This window comes from Triticum aestivum, chromosome 1B, assembly GCF_018294505.1.
Source record: "Triticum aestivum cultivar Chinese Spring chromosome 1B, IWGSC CS RefSeq v2.1, whole genome shotgun sequence".
NCBI lineage: Eukaryota > Viridiplantae > Streptophyta > Magnoliopsida > Poales > Poaceae > Triticum > Triticum aestivum.
In genome coordinates, this window is record NC_057795.1 from 688,186,020 (window position 1) to 688,191,810 (window position 5,791).

General features: G+C 49.8%; 1 protein-coding gene across 1 annotated transcript in view; it reads right to left on the minus strand.

Moving 5' to 3' along the window:
• LOC123149436 (uncharacterized) overlaps positions 1–1,654 on the minus strand; it is a gene marked incomplete in the record, with an annotated part of 5,370 nt that extends 3,716 nt beyond the window's left edge. The window contains 2 exon segments of the mRNA XM_044569094.1: positions 403–561; positions 1,440–1,654.
• Between the last annotated feature and the right edge of the window lie 4,137 nt (positions 1,655–5,791).

Consider the following 5,791-nt stretch of genomic DNA (forward strand, 5'->3'; position numbering starts at 1 on the left):
AGCAGTTGAAGGGCAGGTGGCGATACACACACGGTAGAGGCCAAGAGGTTCAGAGCCCCGTTGGCTTGGAGTCTTGGACTTGGGTTCATATGTCAGTGGTCAGCAAGAGGACGAGGAAACAAAGGTACATGAAGAAAGAGATGATGGAGTTTGGGTTGATATTTTCCTTTCTTTAACTAAATATAAGGTATGTTTGCAGTGTTTTCATTGTTTTCAAAAAATAGTGTCTACTTAGTTTAGGTGTAAATACTAAATAGATGCATAAACTGGTACAAGAGAAAATAGCAAGGGATACACACTTCTTCAAAGGGTCAAAACTGGTGCCTCTTTTTATTCCCAGTTAATACTAACATGAATCAGCTATGTGCGTATACAAGGTGCATGGAACATTTGAGTTTGTACCTTGTTCAAATTATTTGATCACAAAAGGTTCTTCCCAACACCAGACCTGCCGGTCCACAGAACTTTTACCAGCTTCCAAGGTTCACACTTGTTTCAGCAACTCACACGGCTCCTCGCCAGCCACTTGGTACAGAACCGCAGCGGCAGGATTCTCTTCAGCTGCAAGATGAACAAACGTTGGAACTAATCAAGTCATGGTAAATCCATTTGGAGATAAGACGCGGAGCAATCGATGATACAACTGCATATACATTGGTTCCATACAATCCCACTGTTGGACTTGCGGTGTGTGAGTTGAGCAGGGAGTGAAGTGCACACTGCACAATTCAGATGTCTCCCTGAGTAGGTGCTGGCTGGCGACTTTCGGGTTTTGCGATTTCGTAATAATCAAAATGGGCTGTGTTGTTGTTATAAGTTCGATGGTATGAATTTGGGAGCGGTGCTCCATAATTTAATAAGAACTATACCGGAGAACTGCACTTATTATTTGGTTTGGGTGGCGTGTATGTATAGTTGATAAAATTAGATATCCCTACCAACCACGACTGCGTCCATCTACAGTTGGATGCCTATCTATCTATCTCTATGAAGTCTGAACCAATAATGCAGTCACCGAAACACTATGAATTGACTAGCATCCGAGCCAAGAAGCGACGGCTGCATGCGAAGCGAACTGAATCCCACCAGACAAGAAAAATCCCCAGGAGCCTGCCTCTGCGCTGGCACCACCAATCCAGAGTCAGACACATCGGGCGCCATTCCCCACTACCCAGAGTGGCGCGTTCCGGCGCCACAGAACCGCATTGGAACGAACAGCCGCAGATCTGCCAATCGGTTCTGAAGGATCCCGCGCCGTCCGGCGGGCAGAGCACTAGCAACCTAGCAAGCGCGACCAACAGCCGCATTGGAAAGCGGAGCCGGCACGGATCCCGTCGGTGAACGGCTACCGGAGCACCGGAGGAGCGCGCGCAGAAAGAAAGAAAGAAAGAAAGAAAGAAGCAGGGGGGCCGGAGCGTCCGGGATCAGGATCACCGTACCTGGGTGTAGGGGAGGGTGAAGAAACCCACGCGCGCGCGCCCCGATCCAGGGGCGTGGGGCGGCCAACGACACCGCGCCGAGATGGAGGAGGAGGCTCGACGACGGCGGCGGGCGAGGTCGGAGGGGGAGAAGAGGGGAGGGAGTAAAAGAATGGAGTGGGGAAAGTAAAAGCGGGAAATAGGAAGGAGAGAAAGCGGGTGGTGGCTTTGGGGGAGGGGAGGGAAGGAGCGTGGACTGGGGGGTGACAGGTGGGGCCGGGGCACGTGGGGTCAGGGCGGGCGGCGGGGGATCTCGAGGGGATGGGCTTTGACCCGGCCTGGGTCGTCGGATCCGCCGCGATCGCCGGCTTTTGCGAGCGAGTGGTGGTTGGACTTGACCGGTGAGGCGCCCGTGGTCTGGTCTCAGTCATCCAGCTCCAGGCAGGCAGGCAAAAAAGGGCCCACCGTGGCGTGCCGGCAAAATGGGCACTCCTTGGCTTTCGGGGAAGAATATTTTGTTCGTGCTGAAGTGGAGTAGACAGTGGTGGGTGCTGCTGTGCAAAATAAGTGGCCACACACGGCTTTGGCCGGGTATTTTTATGGCCAATGGTTTCATTCAAGGGGATGGAAAAAAATACACTAGGGATAAGAAGATTTTTTTTTTTTGAGAAGAGACTCGGAGCTATTATAAAAAGTCAGCGGGAGTACAAAGCACCCCAAACATACTAAAAATCACATCGAGGTCCTTAAACCGCCGAAGGACTACTATCGCCGCCGCCAGAACTAGCCGCTGACAATGCTACTATCGTCGGTCTCCTACCGGAACCGGCCGGACCTTGTCGAGGACAGTTGGGAAGGCTTCACGCGCGTGCCCCTAATGACAAGCGCCCTGGAGCCACAGTCGCTCTCGTTGTCGAAACCTTGAATTGATCTGAAGTGTCACACACCGGATCTCGTTCTCGCACACACATGGCAAGAAACCCTAGCTTTGCCGCCCCAAGGGGGCAGCAGGAATGTACGTCGGAGGTCTGTTGAATCCGTCCAGATGGACGAAGTCAAGGTGAATCGGAGCCAGGAATACCAACTGTAAGAAGAAGCACCGCGGTCCGCCCAAACGCCTCCCTTGACCTAAACGTTGCCCCTTGTGAGGACTAAAAGCACTAACCTAAACTACTAACCGCAGCCAAGACACCGGAATTCTCCCCCCCCCCCCTCCCCACCAGCCGCTGGAGCAGGAGGCGGAGGGAAGCGAATCCACGAGCTCACCGTTTTTGCTTGGAGATGAGGTTTAACCCTCGCCGCCACTTAAGAAAACGAATGATTCGACTGCTTAGAGGGGAGCCACACTTATTACCTTCTCGGAGTAAAGTTGTACCAAGTATTTGACATCCATCAAGATAGGACCACTAATATGATTATGACCAAAAAATAGTAGGGTTGGTGTTGGACACAAACATGGGGTAGTGCTACGCGTTGGTCGGGTGATAATTTAAAAAGATCGATCACCTTGGCAGCCGTTTGCTGAAAATAGCCGCCTAATCTCTCCCACATGAGCATCAACCTTTGCTACAAGCCTAGTGTTGTCCCCGACCCTTTGCAACATGAGCTTTTTTGCAATCTCTGTTGAATCATTTCTTCCTTTGAAACAATACATATGTTGGGATCAGCCCTCTACAACAGGAGCCCTGTTACAATGTCCCCTGAACCATTTTTTTTTTCAAACAAGACCCATGTTGCAGAACACTAGTTCTTTCCAAAAACCAAAAAAGGTAAATTTTGCTTTGCACTTTCTTTTTGCCCTTGGATTTCGTTTGCATTCTTGCTTATATTTTAGAAGAGTTGATCTATGTTGGACAAGGAGGGATACAATCTTAAGGAAGAGAAATGTGAATATTCATGGGCCACCTCCCTTTGTACACATTGGGATTGGGTTGTTGTCATTGCGATCGAGGGCATTATTTTTGTCATTATTGTCATCGGAGGAGGAGGACGAGGAGGAAGATATATCAATGGAAGCCTTGCCCCTCTTCTCCTCGCACTAAGGTTTTGGCAACAAAAACCTTTTATCGGGGTTTTGCATCCCAACGACTCTGGCATTTTGCCAATGTTGGTAGAAAAATAAAATAGAGAATACATATTCGTTAAGTATATCAAAAATTGGAAATCATCCAAAGAAAAAAAAGAAAACTATGACTAAAGGTGAAAAAAAGATAATGTGAATAATTCCAAACTTCCTCTTTGGCAAATTTTAAGGTGGTTGGGTAGAGAATATTATGAACATGAGAATAATATGTTTTTCTCACCGTTTTCAAGAATATATGTCACAGATGTCGCCAACAAAATCTTTGTTTGCAATACTATGTAAGTATTACAACCTCCAGAACGAGATAATGTTAGTTTTTTATATAAATTATGTACCTATTTTTCTTTAATGTTGACTAACCTAGATATCGTATCGGGGTTCGTTGCCACCTCATCTAGCTTGTCGGACCCTCCATTGACACCCTTCCACTCTCGCTGGTTGTGTGTACCATTCGTCTCAACTATTTCTCCGTTGTCTCCGCATCCTTATACACATTATCAATCCATGTGTTGATGTCTTCTACTCGTCGCATCCATACTTGTAGATACTCTTCCAGCTCCTCAATTGTGGTCTCGCCTCTGCCTTGGCCATCCCCTACATACTCATCGTAATCAAGACAAATTTAGAATGTTCTATTGCAAATGTACTCATTTAACTATGGGAGAAATACAAATATATGTTTTATACTAAACTTTTATATTTTTAAATTCATTTGTACCATAGTATAGTCTTCATGGGTACAATTTTTTAATATCGTCATAGTTAAAGACATAACAACATTACTGATTATTAACTATAGTCCTTTTCTCTACACACTTAATGTATATCACCAAAAAAATGTTTTTGCTAAAGTCAAACTATATGATGCAACAACAAACCTCTGTGAATAGTATCCAACAATTGCATTAATTATATAGTGAGCACAATATCTTTGTGTGTTCATGTATATTTAACATCCTTAAATATTATGGTGTAGACCTCTAAAAGAGAACAATCTAACAACATCTTAGAAGTGGTTTCTAGTGCACCACAAGATTATCATATTTATAGAAGCTTCTAAAGCACAAGCTCCCTCCACTTCTAAATATAAGTCTAGAGATTTCAATATGGACTATATACGGATGTATATAGACATATTTTAGATTGTAGAAGCATGATTAGTTTGCTGCCAATAGTTGGCTAGCCAAATGTTGGCATTGCCAAATATTGGCAATACCAATCGAGAAACAAGAATGCCAGTCATCCTTCAGCCTCCTCAGCCGCTTGGCGTTCCTGGCCGTTGGATCTGCGCGCTTGATGGAATCTGGGCCGTCGGATCGACCCTTGGAGCGACCTCGTCCGTCGGATAAAAAAATTTTACTGTTGCAATGAACAGTTTTACCTCGTTCGTGCCACCGCGCGTAATTACCGTGCCCCCACCGGGGCATTTTCGTCATTTTGCAGAGGGGGGGGGGGTATAAAGGGGCGGCTCCCGTGGGAAAAAACCCTAGCCGGCTCCCCTCGCGTGCGCCTCCTCTCCCCTCCCCTCCCACGCGCCTCCTCTCCTCCTTCCCCCCCGCCGCCCAGCCTACTCCTTCCACCCCTCCGGCCGGCTCCTCTCCCGCTCGCACCGCCTCCTCCTCCCCACCAGCGCCTCCCTCTCCTCCTTCCCCACCTTCGCCCGGTGTCCTCCTTTCGCCCCTCCGATCTGGCGCCGCTCAAACCCGAACGCCCCGCCCCAGCCTTGGGTCGTGCGCCACCTCCGCCGCCGGCAGGAAGGGGCCACGGTGGCCGCCGCACAGCCCGACGACCAGGAGCTCCCCGACGAGTATCCTATAGAGCACTTAGGGCTCATTACCCTCCCCCTCCAGCCCGCTCGCCTCCCTCTCTCCCTCCCGCGCCCGCCTCTCTCTCTCCCTTCCGCGCCCCCTTCCTGCCCCGCCGCACCCACCGCGCCTGCGCACCCGCCACGCTTGCTCGTGGTGCAGCCACGCCTCCGCCATGGCGCCCTTCACCTAAACCTAGGTCATCTCCGTGGGCGCCGCGGGTCAACCGCACCGGGGAGGATGGGGGCGCCACAAGCCTCGTCGGAGGTCGCCTCTCCAGATCGGTGGAGGCCAAGGGCAAGGGCAAGGAGGAGGGGAGAAGAAGAAGGAGGGAGGAGTGATGCTGGGGAGGATGTGAGGCGGGCTCTTCGGTGGCCGCGAGACCTACGACAAGCGCCTGCACTGCCTGTCCAAGGAGGAGGTCGTCGTGCACGCGCGGATGCGCCGCCGGGCCCAGTTCACCTGTCGCACCTTCCGCAACATCA